This window comes from Petromyzon marinus, chromosome 50 (genome assembly GCF_048934315.1).
Source record: "Petromyzon marinus isolate PM22_M1 ecotype Great Lakes invasive population chromosome 50, UKy_Petmar_22M1.pri1.0, whole genome shotgun sequence".
In the NCBI taxonomy this organism is placed as follows: Eukaryota; Metazoa; Chordata; class Hyperoartia; order Petromyzontiformes; family Petromyzontidae; genus Petromyzon; species Petromyzon marinus.
In genome coordinates this window covers 1,917,931-1,936,969 of record NC_133716.1, presented here as the reverse complement: position 1 = coordinate 1,936,969, position 19,039 = coordinate 1,917,931, and the positions used below count along the sequence as shown (strand labels likewise).

General features: G+C 49.0%; 1 long non-coding RNA gene across 1 annotated transcript; it reads right to left on the bottom strand.

The window, feature by feature from the left end:
* Positions 1-5,865: 5,865 nt before the first annotated feature.
* On the bottom strand, positions 5,866-17,998 carry LOC142931183 (uncharacterized). Its single transcript, XR_012947165.1, has 2 exons — positions 12,927-17,998; positions 5,866-8,824 (listed from the first exon to the last, which is right to left on the bottom strand). It is a non-coding gene; the product is annotated as an uncharacterized LOC142931183 (long non-coding RNA).
* Between the last annotated feature and the right edge of the window lie 1,041 nt (positions 17,999-19,039).

Sequence of the window (19,039 nt, the reverse complement as noted above, 5' to 3'; positions counted from 1 at the left end):
GTGCTCGGTGGCAGAGGACGGTAGAGAGCTCTGCATGCAGATCTAAGCTACCCGTCGGAGGCCGTTTGACTGTGGGAAGGGCTGCGTGCAGATGCAGCACTTGTCGTAGTTATAAAGAAAAAAGAGAGCGAGAGAGTGAGCGAGAGAGAGCGAAATGGAGTAGGAAGAGAGGGGTAGAGAGAGAGAGAGGGGGGGCAGAGAGGGTGGTAGAGAGAGAGAGGAGAGGCAGAGAGGGGGGTAGAGAGAGGGGGAAGGGGTAAGGAGAGCAGAAAAAAAGAAGAAAAAATATATCGTTAGGTCTTTCATTTTAAAGGGGGGGGGGGTTACATAAAGCAAAGCATAAAAAAAACGAATTGATGAACGGAGCAAAGTGCCGACTACACCGAGCATCTTCTTGTTTCCTCTGATCGTAAAAAAAGAAAAAAAAGAGAGGAGAGAGAGGAGAGAGAAAGGAGAGAGAGAGGGGAGAGAGAGGAGAGAGAGGGGAGAGAGAGGAGAGAGGGGAGAGAGAGGGAGGAGTTCAGTTTATCGGTGAGGTTTCACATTGACCTCGTGTGCAATTGTGGGGCCGAGTGATTCAAACAGACGTTCATTGACCGGTTAAGAGAGTGGCCAAGCATTGAGTAGAAATAACGAGTTACTAGAATAGGTTTAGGGTTTTCGAGGGTTAGTAAAAAAAAAGAAATATTGAAACACATTCTAACTTTATTGGTTGTTAAACAAACAACAAAAACCAGCTTCATTGTTATCACGCTGCACCGAGTTGGTGACTTCAAGGCAAATAAAAAAAAATGAGGAACAGATGGCTGTCGTGTGCAGACCCCTCCTAGGAAACTCCGGCTTGACATTCTATTCTTCCCCTATTTTTTTGTCAAAAAATAAAAGAAATTCACCGCAACCGTCCGGTGCAATGAAGCCTAAAAAGGTGTGACACGCCACGCAGTTTTGTCGGAACGCATTCCTCATTGCCGTAACGTTCGAGAAACGTTATCCCAGCCAGTTTAACACGCAGCAGGCTTTCGCGACCAATATTAGATCGGTGTACGTATAAATGTTGCGTCGTAAACCTCCACCACCCGACGCAGCCATTAAGGTTTTGCCACGTAAACAAAAGGCGCCGAATGAGTGCGCTACTTCAATCCCTCCGGTGTGTTGGAGAGTAAATCCACAACGTTTACAATTTGAGTGCCGTGAGGTTTCGCCGGTCATCACATCGCCCAGCGACATCGGGCCATTTGCCGGAATATTCGTCGTACCCAAATTGTGAACGTCGTGGATTTACCCTCCAACACACCGGTGGGATTGAAGTAGCACACTCAATCGGCGCCGTTTGTTTACGCGACAAACATTGCTGGCTGTGTCGGGTGGTGGAGGCTTACGACGCAACATTAATACTTACAGCGATCTAACCCAAAAAAACCCTCATTATGGCCATTCAAGCCGTCGACTCTCGTTGTTGCTGCTGCTGCTGCTCCGGTTCAAGCTGCGTCCGGCGAGCTGTGCCTCTGTGGAGCCCGGCGCGTCCAGGGGCCGCGTTGCTCGAAAAATGAACGGCGGGCTTCGATCCCTGGAACATCTCCGCCCCCAACCCCCACGCCGCGCGCACTCCGCCTTGAAACCCCCCCCCCCCAAAAAAAAACACAAAAGAGAAGCGCGGCGAACAGCATGATCACAGCAGATGTCTCGGCCTGTGACGCGTCCTGCAGTTCGGTGGGAACCGACTTGGACAGACGACCGCTCTCCTCCCGGGGGGGTTCGAACTAAACTCCCCGTCTCTCTCTCTCTCTTTCTCAGCACGCGTGAAACTTGATACGACCGAGACGCCGAACCTTGCGAGGATGTGCCGACTCGGAACGGCCGCAGTGTCAAGCGGCAACCCCACGGAGCGGCGCTTCTGATAGCCACTTAAAAAAAACAATCTGCTTCCTCTCTCTCTCTCTCTCGCTCGCGCGCTGTGTTATCTCTTCCTATTTGTCTCTTAATCTCTCTTTACGTTTCCTCGCTCCTCCATTGTTTTCCGGATGACAACTCGGGGAGCACCTCACGCGACGCTAACGCCGGTCGATCGAACGTCGCGTCCCCACTGGGTTCTCCGCTTTACTATACTTGTTGTGTTGAGCATGCACATCAAGTTAAAACGAAGCCCATGAATCTCCGAACGCAATGCATCTTCGTGGCCTCCTTCCTCTCGTTCAAAGTCGAATGTTCGACGCCACGCGTGCGCGTCCTTCGTGCTGCTCACGACGGGTTTTGGCAGCGGCTCATCGCCACCGGCGGGGCCTGAATGAGCGCTCCAAATGTCACGTGTCCGTGGAGGAAGCCGTTCTATTGCACAAAGTTGCTGCTCATTATAATAATTCTCTTTTTTTTTTAAACATGCCCCAGAGAGCCTCACCAAACACTACAACTCATTTCCAGGAGGGAGCTGCTTTGGGGACGTTTGAAAATTTCTTGGACCGGAGTAGAATACAACTGACATTTCTAAATACATATTTCCAACAATTTAAAAAGCATAAAGCCATCAATGACATGTGTTTTTGGACATTTTATGATTGTTTTTGGATGGCATTGTTTAGCAATGGCTTGGGGTTTTGATTTACAAAAATATCCCTTAGCGTCCATAAGCATAGCGAGAAATGAGACTTTAACACAATCCCAAATGTGCCGTGGTGATAAATTACGGAGTAAAATATTTTTTTATAACATTATGACAAATGTCATTTTAAAACAAACCCGCCAAGAATATTTGCGAACTTTCATTTATTATTATTATTTGAAAATGTACATTTTTTAAGGCAATTCCTCATTACCCAGTTGGTTATTCGGTGTTTTAGTTTTATGCTTGGCTGGGCCTGTCATATCTGGTCAAAAACCATCCACCGAAAAAACATGAAATATATTTTTTTCAAATCTCCCCTTCATTTTTGCATATATATAGCGTTACTCAAATCAACATCACATGTTGATAGCTACGGTGCAACTTACCTATTTTGTGCCTCAAGGAATTCGTTTGATCTCTGATGGACAGAACGTACGATCGTTTTGGACAGACTGGGCACTGCTGCAGGAATGTGGAATTTTCACCGCTGGCTCGGACGCCCCTTTAGGAAGCCTCGCATTGCCTCATGTTCGTTAAGTAGGGTGGAGACGCCTTCACGTTGCCAGCTGTATATTTAGGAGTCTGCTTGTCTCTCTCCCCTTGCTCGCGTGGAGTTTTCTCCGGGTTTTTCCCTCCAGATTTAGAATGAATGTGCGCTGAGAGAATTTGCCCGCTATACATTTCCACACTAACGATACGCCACCTCGTTGAGCTATCATTTGTGATAGCCAGGTCGCTTCTGAAAAAGAGCTACATCGCTCAGTGGAGCCTTACCCGGTAATAAAAACAAAATAGTAGTCCTTGGTACAGTCTGTTCAGATTATTTTGCACAGCCAGAGATCCGGTGGCTGCTTCCCTGAGTTTGCATTGGTTGAGATTGTAAATTCGAGGACATTCGCTCCCACAGTTGACATTCTGCACCTACGTTCAGAGAACTTCTTTGGTTCAAAAAACAATTGCGTTGTGTGTACCGCCGGATTGTTTCAGCACGGTGTCCGACGTTTTTCTCATTTTCTCCAAGGGCCGGGAGCTTCTTCGGGGATTGCCGAAGAGGTTTGCCAGCGCCACATTAAATGCGGCGTTGCTCTTAAATTGCCCGAATTCCCAGCTACGCCGTGTTAAACTAAGACGTTAGTTTGACTGCCACGTGACGAACATCGCTGTCAGCGGCAGAGTGGGTAGCAGAATGCTGCAGCCAACTTTGGTATATCCGCTTTAGTTCTCCGTTCTCTAACGCCGAGGGGTTTGACCTGCCCTGTGAGATTTCCGAGGGGATTCCTTGTCTGCATCGCCGACAACAGCGCAATCGCGGGAGTCGAATTCGGGGGCAAAAAAAGAAATCGAATTGCAGAAAAAAATAGCGAAATCCTCCCCTCTGATCTTGTATGTACAGTGAGGGAAAAAGTATTTGATCCCCTGCTGATTTTGTACGTTTGCCCACTGACAAAGAAATGATCAGTCTATAATTTTAATGGTAGGTTTATTTGAACAGTGAGAGACAGAATAACAACAAAATCCAGAAAAACGCATGTCAAAAATGTTATAAATTGATTTGCATTTTAATGAGGGAAATAAGTATTTGACCCCTCTACAAAACATGACTTAGTACTTGGTGGCAAAACCCTTGTTGGCAATCACAGAGGTCAGACGTTTCTTGTAGTTGGCCACCAGGTTTGCACACATCTAAGGAGGGATTTTGTCCCACTCCTCTTTGCAGATCTTCTCCAAGTCATTAAGGTTTCGAGGCTGACGTTTGGCAACTCGAACCTTCAGCTCCCTTCACAGATTTTCTATGGGATTAAGGTCTGGAGACTGGCTAGGCCACTCCAGGACCTTCATGTGCTTCTTCTTTAGCCACTCCTTTTATGCCTTGGCCGTGTGTTTTGGGTCATTGTCATGCTGGAATACCCATTCACAACCCATTTTCAATGCCCTGGCTGAGGGAAGGAGGTTCTCACCCAAGATTTGACGGTACATGGCCCCGTCCATCGTCCCTTTGATGCGGTGAAGTTGTCCTGTCCCCTTTAGCAGAAAAAACACCCCCAAAGCATAATTTTTCCACCTCCATGTTTGACGGTGGGGATGGTGTTCTTGGGGTCATAGGCAGCACTCCTCCTCCTCCAAACACGGCAAGTTGAGTAGATGCCAAAGAGCTCCATTTTGGTCTCATCTGACCACAACACTTTCACCCAGTTGTCCTCTGAATCATTCAGATGTTCATTGGCAAACTTCAGACGGGCATGTATATGTGCTTTCTCGAGCAGGGGGACCTTGCGGGTGCTGCAGGATTTCAGTCCTTGACGGCATAGTGTGTTACCAATTGTTTTCTTGGTGACTATGGTCCCAGCTGCCTTGAAATCATTGACAAGATCCTCCCGTGTAGTTCTGGGCTGATTCCTCACCGTTCTCATGATCATTGTAACCCCACGAGGTGAGATCTTGCATGGAGCCCCAGGCCGAGGGAGATTGAAAGTTATTTTGTGTTTCTTCCATTTGCGAATAATCGCACCAACTGTTGTCACCTTCTCACCAAGCTGCTTGGCAATGGTCTTGTAGCCCATTCCAGCCTTTTGTAGGTCTACAATCTTGTCCCTGACATCCTTGGAGAGCTCTTTGGTCTTGGCCATGGTGGAGAGTTTGGAATCTGATTGATTGCTTCTGTGGACAGGTGTCTTTTATAGAGGTAACAATCTGAGATTAGGAGCACTCCCTTTAAGAGTGTGCTCCTAATCTCAGCTCGTTACCTGTATAAAAGACACCTGGGAGCCAGAAATCTTTCTGATTGAGAGGGAGTCAAATACTTACTTCCCTCATTAAAATGCAAATCAATTCATAACATTTTTGACATGCGTTTTTCTGGATTTTGGTGTTGTTATTCTGTCTCTCGCTGTTCAATTAAACCTACCATTAAAATTATAGACTGATCATTTCTTTGTCAGTGGGCAAACGTACAAAATCAGCAGGGGATCAAATACTTTTTCCCTCACTGTATGTTGAACTTCCGTCGCATCTTTCGTAGTCAACCACGCTAATTGGAGGCGATCTTGAGATACAGGTGAACTCTGTATTAATCCACATTTTAACCTCTTAATTTTCATTTACAATTTTTTTTTATATTGAATGCAATTTAATTTAAATGCAGCGATGCGGGCACCGTGTCATTCACACTTTCTAAGGGTTTAACAACCTGGGTAGGAACCACACTCACACACATCATGCCCACGAATTTATGGAAGCTGCTCTGTAAAAGAAACACAGATTCAGCGTTTGCCTCAGCGCAAGTTTAATCGAATGCCTCCTACGCTTTTCAAAGTATGTGCGGCCAAAACATTGCGATTTACAACGGATGACACAGTGTGACCGCCATGCTCTATCTACACGAGCAGAGCAAACATTCCTTCCGCCTCATGTAAAGGGCCTTGTCAGTGCCCTTGTATCTAACCAGGGGATTCATTAAACCGATCGAGACTCGCGAGGGCGCCGTGATGGTGAGATGTTAACTATCTCGCCTGGTATACAGGAGGTCGTGGGTTCGATCACGTCCCTGACGACAAGAGTCTCTCTCCCCGTGGTCGCGTGCTCTTTTCTCCGTGTCCTCTGTTTTTATCCCCTCCACATTTTAGAATCAACATCACGCGTTTAGAGTGCATGGCTGCTAGAAATGTCCACATGATAAGCCATCTGAGGACCCAATCAAAAACATCACTTTGCCATGCATAGCAGGTGTTACCAAAAAGATTTCCAAAATCTTAAACAAACACAAGATCCAGGTCCGATTCAATACAGTACACAAAATCCGTGATTTGATCCCATCTGTGAAGGATGTCTGTCCTGATATGCAATACCCTGGTGTCTACAAACTAAGTTGTGTCTGCGGCAGCAGTTACATTGGGGAAACGAAACTACATGTCTCGGACCGTGTTCGTGAACACAAGGCAGATTTGAAACACGGCAGAACCAATACCTCTGCTGTGGCTGACCATTGTTATAACGCTGTCGACTCGCACGATATTGTTTTTTTCCGAGACCAAGGTACTCTGCAAGCCTTCGGGCTACCATCAAAGATCTGTCCATGAAGCCATCCAGTTATATAAACACAGAGACAATTTCAACCGAGAAGATGGGTATAAGCTGAGCAATCATTGGAAGGACGTTATTAACCAAGCAAAGTCGTAACTTGCTGTGGTGCTTCCATTCTTCTCTGCCGTTAGGCTGTTATCGCCGACTCTCCGAGTTGCATTGCCCTGTTAGGTGCCTCTGCATTAACGAGCTGGGGCCTCACTAACATGGCCACCTCTGTTCCCTTAGCCTCGATGTATCGATGGTTCTGGCTGTGTGATGGTCTGTGTGTCTCACTGGCGCGACCACCGTTGTGGTGATTCTCTTGCGTGGACGCTCTTGCCTCTCACAGCGCAGTTGGTAGCGCCGCAGCTTGTGCTACACGTAGACTTGACATTAACTTGCTAATCCACTTAATCTCCCTGCCTAATCTCTCCCATCAACATAGTGCTAATCTCCCATTAACAATGCTGTTGTGCGCATATGGCGGGGACGATATTTTTATGCGGTGATGGAAGCTCATTTCATGCTAATCTCTCCCGCTTATCTCTCTCCCTAATCTCCCCCACTAACACAACTGATGTGCTTGCGTCCGGGGATGGAATTCCTTTCCAGCTCAGACCATGCCTGCTTGCCCTTCGCCACATATATAACCTCTTGTTGTTGTAACAGCTCTCTCGCTGGTTCAGCAGTTCTACTGCTGGATTCTATTTTTTTCCGCCTGAGGACGACCGCTTGTGTTGCGATAGAAACGTCGTGATATATTATTTTTTATTTTATTTTTCGACCTACGTGACTTTACCGAAAGAACCAAAGAGTATGGATTCCAGCAGTTACGAAAGCTTCAAATCAAGATTGTTCTGGTCTCTTTTAACGAACGGAGCTTAACGAAACGCAGCCCCATGTCGTAGCAATGTGTTTCCGATTTTTGGATTGATCGTAAAAAAAATTTGGGGCCTTGATACGAAATATCGGACGACCCAAAGATTTTTTGCATCTGTGGGATTGATCTCAAATAGCTGCAAGCGGCGTCACGAACATGATATCACTTTTCCCCGCCCCAAAAAAATCTCAGGCTATAAAATGAATCCGCGACAAAATGAATGATAAATTATGTTCATGCTTTACGCCCATGTGTGGGGTAATTGGGCGTGGCGGAATCATTATGCGCTGTTACAGCGCGCGTGGGATTTTAGTTTCGTAAAAAATCGAACGCTGTTAAGTTGTCAACGCGTGAGCGTCACAGACCCGGGCGCTTCAACGACTTGGTGGCTGCGTTGAGGCAACCTAGCAGATTAGACGACGTTTTAGAGGTCAGTGCACAGCGTAAACGATCTGAAAATCTGCCACAGATTCACAATTCTTCAATACAATACGCATCCCTCCCGAGGTGCATACCGTGTTGTGCAGAGATAAGAGAGCCGTACGGGTGATGGCCGGATGAGTTCTTCCTTCGAAGGCTCTGCCGGTTGTGTCAAGTCATCCGCTCGCTCTCTGGCGCGATCCGCCCTGAAGCCACGTTATGTGCGTGGCTGCGTTAAACCTCCAAACACCCCTCCTCCTCCTCCTCCTAAGATCCCGAAGCCATCACGCTGGGTGGTCACTCCCACCTCAAAGTGTCCCGGCAAAATCCTCGGTAACAATTTTCTTTGCACTTGTACGGCAAAAGCAACCCGGGCGTTCTACGTCGCCATCCAAGGTCTCTGTCTCGCGGCGGCGAGCCGGCCACACGGTGACGATGCTTCTGAGCTTGAATCCTCAGGCTCGCCTGAGATCGCTGGTGGATGAGCCGATCCCTTAGCCCAATCACCGCTACATTGGTCGGAGCTCTGGGACCACTGCCTCCGCCTAAATTGGGGCGCCACTGTGGCCAGAAGATGTTAACTACCTCGCCTGGTGTACAGGGGGTCGTCGGTTCGATACTGACCGTGACGCCTGCTGTATATGTGGAGTGTTCATGTCTCTCTCTCTCTCTCCCCGTGGTCGCGTGGATTTGTCTCCGGGTCCTCCTCCGGTTTTCCCCTCCACGTTTGGAATCAACGTCAGGCGTCTAGAGTATTTGGCTGCTATACATTTCCACTTGATAAGCCACTTCGTTGAGCTATCATTTGTTGATAGCCAGGTCGCTTCTGAAAAAAAGGGTTGCACAGCCTCAATGGACCTTACCTGGTAAAACAAACAAAAAAACACGAATTTAGTTTGACAGTTTTGCTACATTACAGCAAAACGAGCAGTACGGCGTGGGCGAAGGGGAACACCCAGGGAGCGCCTCACGTCGCCTGCTCGCTCACAGCCATCGCCCGGAGTCAAACGCAGGTGCTGCCGCGCCACGCCGCTCCGTTCGTTCGTTCGTTCAAACAACACAAATAAACAACAACAACAATGCGTCGCTACAAGCTGGTGGTATTTGTAACAAACAAACACTCAAACACGCGCTCGTTTCCAACGTGGGACTGCTGTTGCCATACACAAAAACATTAAAACGTCGACGCCTGCCAAGTGGAGGGAGAAGTTCTCACGCCGCGTGAGCGGTGGGCGCGATGGTCGTCGTCGTCCTGATCGTTGTGGTCGCGGGAGGTTCCAAACATTCGCCGATTTGGACCCCCGAGTCGAGCTGGCATCGCCTCCCGCATGGCCGTCCGCTCGAGAGCCAAGCGGAGCTGAGAAAGCAAGTTCCCTAGTAGTAATGATGCGTTCGCAATTCCCTATTCCCACCGCCTGCGTTTCATTTGCAGGGCTCCTCCGCTGATAGGTGGCTTGGCGGTAGAGTGGTCGAGCTGATTCCAAGCGCAGGAGACTCTCGATTCATGACGGGGAGGGCGGCCAAGGATCATTCAAAATCGCGGATAATCCGAAAATTAAATGTTTACGTGGACATCGATGCCAAAAACCGCGCAGAAGACTCTGCCCACTAAGTGGATAGCAGAGCCACGTCAATCAATATGCGGGGATTATATATTATTGGTTCTTTCGGTAAAGTCACCACGTAGAAGGGAAACAATAAAATAATAAAATATAAAACAATACAATTCTCACGACGTTTCGACTGCAACACAAGCAATCATCATCAGGTGTGAAAACCACAGCAAGAAAACTTGAAAAAAGTGGCGATATTTTTTAACGTTAGCACCACGGAGAGCGATTTGGCAGTTTATTCAGATGGACGAGTCCATCTATATTTTATATTTTTATTATTTTATTGTTTCCCTTCTACGTGACTTTACCGAAAGAACCAAGAATATGAATCCCTGCAGTCACGAAAGCTTTAAATAAAAATGTTTACGCGGGGATTAATCTATTAGAAATAGATAAACTGCCCATTGTTCTTGAATGCAATTAATTTATATCTCTATACGATACTCTATACCTGCCTCTTCTCTCATTTGAATATATCTCTCCGATTCCTTCGATCTGATCGAAATTTTGGGCAGGTTGCTCATTGGTCGAGCGAGCTGAACGTGATCGGACGCTTGCGAGTTCGGCTTTATTGACTCGGCCAATCATCCTTCTGGGGGTCGATACATGAATACCACTTCGTGTGGGGGGGGGGGGGAAGTCGACAATGGTTGTCCGATTGATAGATTCACTCCCGTCATAGGAATGTGGACTTCAGAAACCTGCTCAGGGCTGTAAATGGGATATACGACCACCACGTCAATGCTCATTTGAGCAGGAAATCACTTTGACCTTTGCTGAGAGTAAACGGTGGCCCCGAGTTAGTCCGCATCTCACCTGGGGAGGGGGTGGGAGGGATCGATCGTCATCACGACGACCCGAGGCCACCGCGCTGTTGCCATTCGGTGGTGATTGTTACGTGGTGGCATCGGTCCAAACTACAGCAGCGCAGCATTGGGAATGATCGATGGAGCTGAGAGGGAAGTTGTCGCGGTGGTGGTGGTGGTGGTGGCAGTGTTGCTTGTGGTGATGGTGGCAGTGTTGGTGATTGTGGTGGCAGTGTTGCTGGTACACCGCGTTTGCAATCCGGAGGTCGCCGGTTCGCTTCCACCTCCAGGGAGCGGCGGTCGACACGATGGACCCGTATCGTAAATGTGTCCACCGAGCAGTGTGAATGTCGCAGTTTAGTTGATCGGCGGGCCGTATTCGGTGGGGGTAAAGCGGCGTTGGTAATCCCAACTGATGCACGACATTTGGTCAGATGGGACGAGTAGGCCAAAAACCCTCGCGGGCGACTCTCATGTGGAGACCCTTCCACCAGCAGTGGCGCGGGCAGGCAATTGCAGGGCTGCACATTTTATGTACAGAGCAGTACTCGACTTACGAACACAACTCGTTCCTGAGACCCAGTACGTAAGTCGGATGGTTCGTAAGTCGATGACCGCCCGTATTCCAACGGCGTTGAGCCGTTCTGCCATTCTGAGCAAGGAGACCCTGCGACGGACGTTCTAAGCGCCGGAGTCGGTGAAGCGAGGGGAAGGGACGTGCCTCGTGGAACTCCTCTTGTCAGCGGAGCCTCGCGTCGCGTGAGGCAACGGCCGTGGAGGATGACACCACAGAACTACCTCCGAGTCACTCACATACAGGCTTGTTGTTCATGCGGGATGGTGCACCGTTTGACCTTGGCTCCGGAAGGTATTCGGCACGGGGTGCTCGGACAGAAATGATAAATTATTGGAGTTAGAGCAAACCCGATTGAATGTCCAACCCTCATTTGGCCTCAATTGCTTCAGCCATAATTCCTTCCAGCAGTGAATCCATTCCATGAACATCTCTTCAACACGAGGCGGCCTGGAGGCAGATGTGTTCTTCCTTTGTTTTCGTTCCGACTTCTATTTCCTTCATTGCTGTACTTTCTTTTGGTGTGCTGTTGTCATTTGTGCGACCCGAGTCGCTCTTGCAGAGGAGACTCATTCTGTTCTCTCGAGGTATCGCCTGGTCAGACGAAATAATCTTGAACCAACTCCTTCGTGGTTTGTTGAGAGAGTTACACTTGGCAAAACAAATCAAGTGAAACAGACTGATGAACCAGACTGGGACCGTCAATTCACTACACTGTGTATGTTGAACTTCTTTCGCACCGTACGTAGCCAACCGTCCTAATCGGAGGTGCAGGGGAAGGGCAAGCAACTACACTCAAAAGCAAAGTGCGCAAAGCATTACACCGTGGAAGCTCCAATGGTGTCTTGAGATTAAAAAAAATAATCCTCGTCCTGTTGACTCTGTGTATGTACGTCGAACTTCTTTCGCACCGTACGTAGCCAACCGTGCTAATCGGAGGTGCGGGGATGACAGGCGGCTGAAAGCTGGCTTCACGTTCACGATCTCAAAGCCTGCTCGGTGTCTCTGACTGCTCCGTTAACGGCTCGCTTAAGCCGTGCAGCCATCCAATTATATAATTATTGTGGGGGGTTTTTTTTTTAGTGTTTTAATGGAACCCAGCCCAGGCCTAAATTTTTGGAACTGAGTATTGACGATAATTTATGACCTTGCTGCAGCTCACATTCACATTAACACACACGCGCGCGCGCGCGCACCTGCTTGGCATCACACACACACACATGCGGGCGCCATCCAGTTGGTAATAGAAAGCACGCACGAGGAATATCCCTGATATTGATAGGTTTTTCCGAGGTGAAGACACGGGTGGCAGATTAAAAAAGCATGACATCGTTACTGCATAAACGACTCCAGCTACACACGTGCCCCAGGCCTGAGGCTCCGAAGCTGCGATGCTTACGGGAATCGAACCCGTGTTGCCGTCAGCAGCAGCGTATAAACCGCGGGTTCACCCAAGTGGCGTGCGCTTGTGAGTCCCAGCCCCTTGGCCACCGATTGAGTCAGCATCGGAGAACGTAGGGCAGGTGAATGACATCATCGGGGCTATGAAGAAACGTAAAGTGGGCCTGGGCAGCGCACGTCGCTCGAACGGATGATGGACGATGGCCAAGAATAATAGCGGACGGGCCTGCCAAGGAATTACGCGCGTGCTGAATACAATAAAATTAGCCGAGGAATGCAACGTGTTCGAGAGGAGGTCGAACCGAGGAGACGGAGCAATGAAATCGGTTAACGTGTATGTGGCATGGAGGGGGGATTGTTGCAGTGTGAGGAGCGGTAGTGTAGTGGTTATCGCGCTGCGTTACGAACCCGGCGTTCCATTCCGACTCACGGGCAGCGCCAGTGACGATTATTTGAATTGGTACCGGTGCCTTCCCCTAGGTCGACTCAGCCTCACATTAGTACCTTTTGCGGTGTGTAAACATCGCCACGAGGGAGACAAAGGCGGTCAGGCGTGGTGCTGGCTACCCACCCAATCGTATGCGGTGCCGGCCTTGATCGGTGCGCGCTAACAGCACTTGCCCCAACAGTCTGTGAAGGCTACAAGGGGGAGCTTTGTTGCATTGCAGGACCGTGAGAAGCAACGGCGGCTCGGTTCCGGAGGTCTTCATCCAGCAGTGGATTGACCATCGCTGACGACGATGATGAAGAACTTGAGCCTACATGGTCTCGTAAAAAAATAAGTCAAGCTGGTCAATATAGCAATAAAAGCAGAGCGATAGAGAGTGACTAATCTCACAAGCAACGACAGAGGATGCTTCATGAAAATATATCTGCTCGACATTTTAGAACAATCTGTGTATTGCATGCGCTGTTGAACCTCTTTCGCACCGTACGTTTTCTCTTTTTTTTAACGGCGCTACCGCCGCCGCCGCCGCTGTTATGTCGTCGAGATGTCCGTCGCGAACTCTCGCAGCGAGCGCCGTGACATCGCCCAGGGGACCGCCCCGGGGAAGATGACGCCACATACAGTAACTACTTCTGAGTTACTTCAATCGGCCTCTCTCACCTGGGCGGTGGCGACGGCTCTCTGGTTCGCTGCGTGTGTACAGCATCGAGATGTCGTTTTATTCAGACCTCCATGCCTGGCCAGGCCAAACAGAGTCAAGTTAAATAACAAAACAATATACTGATATTAATACCGTACGCAGTAATAATGTTTGCATGCAGCCATTGGTGACCGGGCTGAAACTCTCAGCTCACGGCAGTCAAGAACGTGACGATCGTAGGCGGCTGAATCCAAGATTCGATCACAGGACCTCGTTGTTGATAACCAATTACGAGCACCCTACGATCCACCTCTAATCCACAGGGGTGTTGTTAACGTCAACTTTACACACCAGACTTCACGATTTTCTAAACGAACCGGGCAGGATTCCAACCTTCGGCTGGCTCTGGGCTCCGTGGTCGTTCTGGCCACCTGGGCTACAATCGGGCACGTGGCTCAGCAGATGTGATGCCAGGTGCGGCATCTGCTTTGGGGGAAGCAGTCGCTAGAAAAAAAAAATCGAACGAAACTAAAACGTTGCAAACCGTGGGGGCCGAGTCCCCCGGTGTCGTGCCGCCTCAACCAACAACCTCGACATCGATGCCCATTGGTCGAGGGGGGATTCAAAGGGGGTTCATCGTGGCTGCTGCCATCGAATAATGACGGCGGTCACCGCATCGCGCGCTTTCAGATGCGCTTCGGCGGCCGTCTGGAACGCTCTCTTCCTTCCCCGATATTCGGACGCCACTGGGAGCTGTATACCTTTAAATCGTCTAGATTGAAAAATTCATTTCTCTAGAACTCCTTGTGGGGTTTAGTTTGTCGTCTTTCACCACGCATTTACGATTAGCACGGTTGGCTACGTACGGTGCGAAAGAAGTTCAAGATACAGACATGGACACACGGCTGAGACGCTGAGTTTCAGCCACCCGTTTGACGAAATCGGCTTCTCAAGTCTCGAGGCTTGCTGGTCTCAGCATGATTACTAATCACTGCACAACAAGGTTAAATCTTGACTTTAAGCTTTCGTGAGTGCAGGAATTCATATTCTTTGGGTCTTTCGGTAAAGCCACGTAGATATAAAAAAATAATTATAATAATAACAATATCACGACGTTTCGATCGCAACACAAGCAATCGTCTTCAGGTGCATTGGGGCTGTCACGTATTGCCAGGCACGTAGTGATCCATCGATTAAAATAGATTCATAGACTCACATCGAATCGTGCGTCCACGGATTAATTATTTACGGACGATGCGCGATGCACCGCTATCTAATGGGGGGGGGGGACGAGAAAGAGAGAGCAAGCAAGACCGACAATGCTAAGGAGACAGTACAAACGAGACAAAACAAAAGAATAATAATAATCGGTTATCGATCTGAATCATCATCCCGAATTTTCGCGACAAACCGCTGAATCGGCAACAAGGCGACTGACCGGTCACGTGCCGACTCAGTTCGGATGTTTCCAGCTTCGAGTGACCGATCGCTCCTTTTCAGTTGCCACGTGATGGACACCGCTCGCAGAGGTGCATGGCAAGGGGCGCCATGGCAGGTAGACCCTCGACGGGGCCTGTTGAGGGCAATCCCCTCGGCTGGGATGTCCAAACATCTTGGTTGCGTTTTGCGCGACAAATCGGAGAGCACCATTGTTATATAGCCCCAGGGTGCCCGCCTGACACGAACGTGGCCGCTCGTTATTCCGACCGAGTCATCGGAATTCGCAGCCTGATTGGCTGAGCTCTCTGTACCTCTGTGACGTCATCTTGTGGGGGGAAGCTACGCCACGTGACAATGTCATCATCCTCGTGACGCTGAGGATGTGATTGTGAAAATAAATAAATAAGCAAATAAATAAATACATCTTCATCAGCTATGGGGCGATGGTTATTATCATTTGGCGGTCCTGAGCTAGCGATGTTAACATTCCACATTCCCATGCCGAGGACCAAATAAAAAGTTTCCGATATTGTTAATGTCATCATCGTCGACGAGGAATGATGTGTTTTCGACCCGCGTGGCAGACCGTGTTTGTAAACGTCCACGGGGCTTGTGTGGAGAGCCTTGGGAACACACGCGAATGTCATTTGTGTTTGTCAGCTTTACAATGTGTCAAAGTCGTGACGCTTGCCTGTAAGTTCGCACACACGAGTTGGACTGGTATCCACCCAAGTCAAAAGCGCATGGCACCTTCACTCGGCCAAGTCTCCACTGCCGTGACCTGGCCGCGTGTCACCGTGGGCGAGGGGAGCCACACTCTGTAATCGGAGGGTTCAAATCCTGGTTGGGTGTTGACTCATCGCCCCCTCCGGGGTCGATAAAATAAGTACCGTAAAAGAGGTTTCTTTTTTGTTTGGGTTAGATCTCGCGTAAATATATAAATGTGTCGTTAAAACCCGCCACCACCCGACACAGCCAACTAGTAAAGGTTGTCACGTAAACAGAACGTGGCCAATTCGTCACTAGTACAGCACGCAGGTGTGTTGGAGAGCCAAGCCACAACATTTACAATCTGAGTACGACGTTTCGCCAGTAATTACAACTAGCTTCATCAGGCGACAGCCAGATTTGTGGAGAAGTCCTCCTGTTTCGTGAGTACCACTTTGCGGGTAAGTCTACAGTGGTTATCCTATGGACAAAATCAAACCGCCTCGTCATAGAAATGTGGAATTTACATCCATTGGGTCGGGGTTTCCAACAGGAAACTGGCACCGCCTCGATGCTCATGAACTTCTTTCACACCGTACGTAGCCCAGTGCTGTGGAAACAGCCATCTTCACTCCCACCACCACCACCATCGACAGTAACACTACCACCACAACTATCACCTATCCCACCATTAGCATTGTCATCGTCACCAGCATCAATACCAATCATGGATAATCACCAATCATCATTGTCCGACTTGGGCCGATACAATAGTACAACCTTGTGGGAGGTTATCGGTGGGTTTTCTACGAAAAACTCATCCCTCATATAGGAATGTGGAATTTCCACTATTGGCTAAGAGCCAGAATATTTATTTATACTGGAGGAATCCGATAATCTATAAAGCTCTTTATCCGTGTTACAGACCGCGCTCTGAAGCCGGCGACCCGAGTTCGACCCCCTTGCCACGGCAAGCGCCACAGGTGGAGCGGGCGGATTCCTGAACCCTGTACCGGGCCTCACCGCCTTCACCAACAGTCGCTCACCAGCGTGGTGAAGTATGGTCAAACAGCCCTCGCGCCTGACACAGTGTGTGGTTGTGGGGAGTGGTAGTGGCGGGGTTTGCGCTATGCTGCGCTGTGAATCCGGCGACCCGAGTTCGTTTGCTGCCCACAGCCAACACCCAGTGACTATTATCTGAACCGATCATGGGCCTCCCCTAGGTTGACTCAGCCTCAAGTGAGTACCTGGTGGCGGTGTGTAAACATCGTCACTGGGGAGACAAAGATGGCCGGGCGTGGTTCTGGCCACCCTCCCCCCTCGTATGCCGTTCCGGCCTTCATAGGTGCTCGCAAACAGCACTTGCCCCAACAGTCTGTTATAGGCTATACGGGGATATTTGTCTTTGAATGGTTTAACTCCAAAGGAAACTTGTTTGTAAATATTAAGAACAGGATTTGTGGAACACATGCAAATCTAATTCACGGGGCAGCTTTTAAAACGTTTAACATGGAAAACTCATTATGAATACTCGGCTCTGCGAGGACGTTTTACATCTGTATTGGACAGACACTTAGAGACTCCCTGCAGGCAGCTTGAGGACAGGACCTCTTTACACGTTCATGCAAAACATATTAACGCACCTCATGTGGGTATTATGTTGAACTTCTTTCGCACCGTACGTATCCAACCGTGCTAATCAGAGGTGCGGATGAAGGACGGCAAACTAAACACAAAAATTAGTTCTCAAGAAATGAGTTTTCAATCTCGATGATAAAAAAAGTGCGTAGCTCCCAGTAGCTTCCTAATATCGGAAGGAACAGAGCGTTCCAGACGGCCGCAGAAGCGCATCTGAAAGCGCCGCGCGATGTCATCATGTCATCACCGAAGCGGGCCTCTGGCTCTCCGTCTGAGCGCAGAGCGTTCAGTGAAGATGCCGTGGGTGCGTTTCCCACGCGCTCGCCGAAGGTTCATGCGCCGCCTTCCCACTGGGCTGTCCGCGTGGCTTTAAACGCTCGTTTTCGATTTGGGTCACAAAAGTAACGGAGGCGTTGAAGAAGGCGATACGGCACGTATGTGCCTCCTTGTGGGGGTTTATAATCCCAAATCCCCCCCCGCCCCCAGCCTTGTGGAGACGCAATGCGGACAAGAGGCACGGCGAGTTTTTTTTATTGGCATCGTTTTTGCGGTGGCGATGGTTTTACTTGACACGAATCCCTGAGCAAGGTAAAGCAACGGATCGTCGAAACTGACTGTAACGTGCTGTCCTTCCCCCGCACCTCCGATTACCACGGCTGGCTAGGTACGGTGTGAAAGAAATTCAACGTACACACAATCGTCAAGAACAACGTTGTGTTTCCTCAACATTAAAATATATAACAGGCGACGTTTCGGGCAATGAGCCTTCTTCATAGCACATGAATACATGAAGAAGGGCCATCGCCTGAAACGTCGCCTGTTACATATATTTCATATATATATTTGTACATTTAACATACTTTTTATATTATAATTGTCACATCACATGAATGATGTCAGGAGATTTTAACGTCCACTGTGAAGCAGACCGTGCGGATTTTATGTTGAACGCGCCCACAGTCATAACCAGGGCTGCCTGCTGGATTAGAACTGCGAGCCTCTTCATCAAACGGCGACTGCCCTACCGCTAGGGCCACGTGACCGTCCCCGTACGCATGCGCACAGTTAATGTTTAGGCCGAGCCGACCTACAGGAATGCCGGACCAGGTTCAAGGAAGATCTGGGGATCAGATGGCACAACATTAAGCATAGAACTCCGTTTCGGGTGACCGTAAAGATTTGTCCATGCAAGTGGAAAATGAATGAGCCACGTGGCTGGAAATGTCACATCACATTTTCCAGTCATTTATTTGATAAGTCTGCTGAGAGGAGGAATTCCCGGCGGGCCACTCAGAAGACCTCAAATTTGCCGCTAAATTCCACAGTCTGGGCCCCTTGTAAGCTATACTTGCTGAACAATATCACGTCCGAGTCGTTAACCGAAAACACAGCCGGCTACTTTGTTGGGGGGAGGGGTTGGAGCAAACTTTGTGAATGGTTTGAAGTATTGCACGCGGAACCGCAGAGAGAGAGAGAGAAGCAGAATGTCATTTTTGTGTCCGATTTCTCTGAGTCACTGCAAAAGCGCCCTGTTTAAAAAAAAAACAGTTTGTTATTTTTATGAGCGAATCGCTAAAATGAAAATCCCACGCTGGTGCTTTTGAAAATCCTCGTGGACTCGTTCCCTGTTGTTTTCTTTGGAAAAGAGGGCAGCTGTGCCGGAGCTTTTAAAAAAAGACTCCGCTTCAGGTGTAGGCAACGTTTAGCAACCAAGTAGCAAGCGCCCGTGGCAGGCGTTCGTGAAGACCACGCGGATAGCTGTTCAGCATGATGAACACCCCGTTGATTACGATGACTTTCAAAGTGCTCG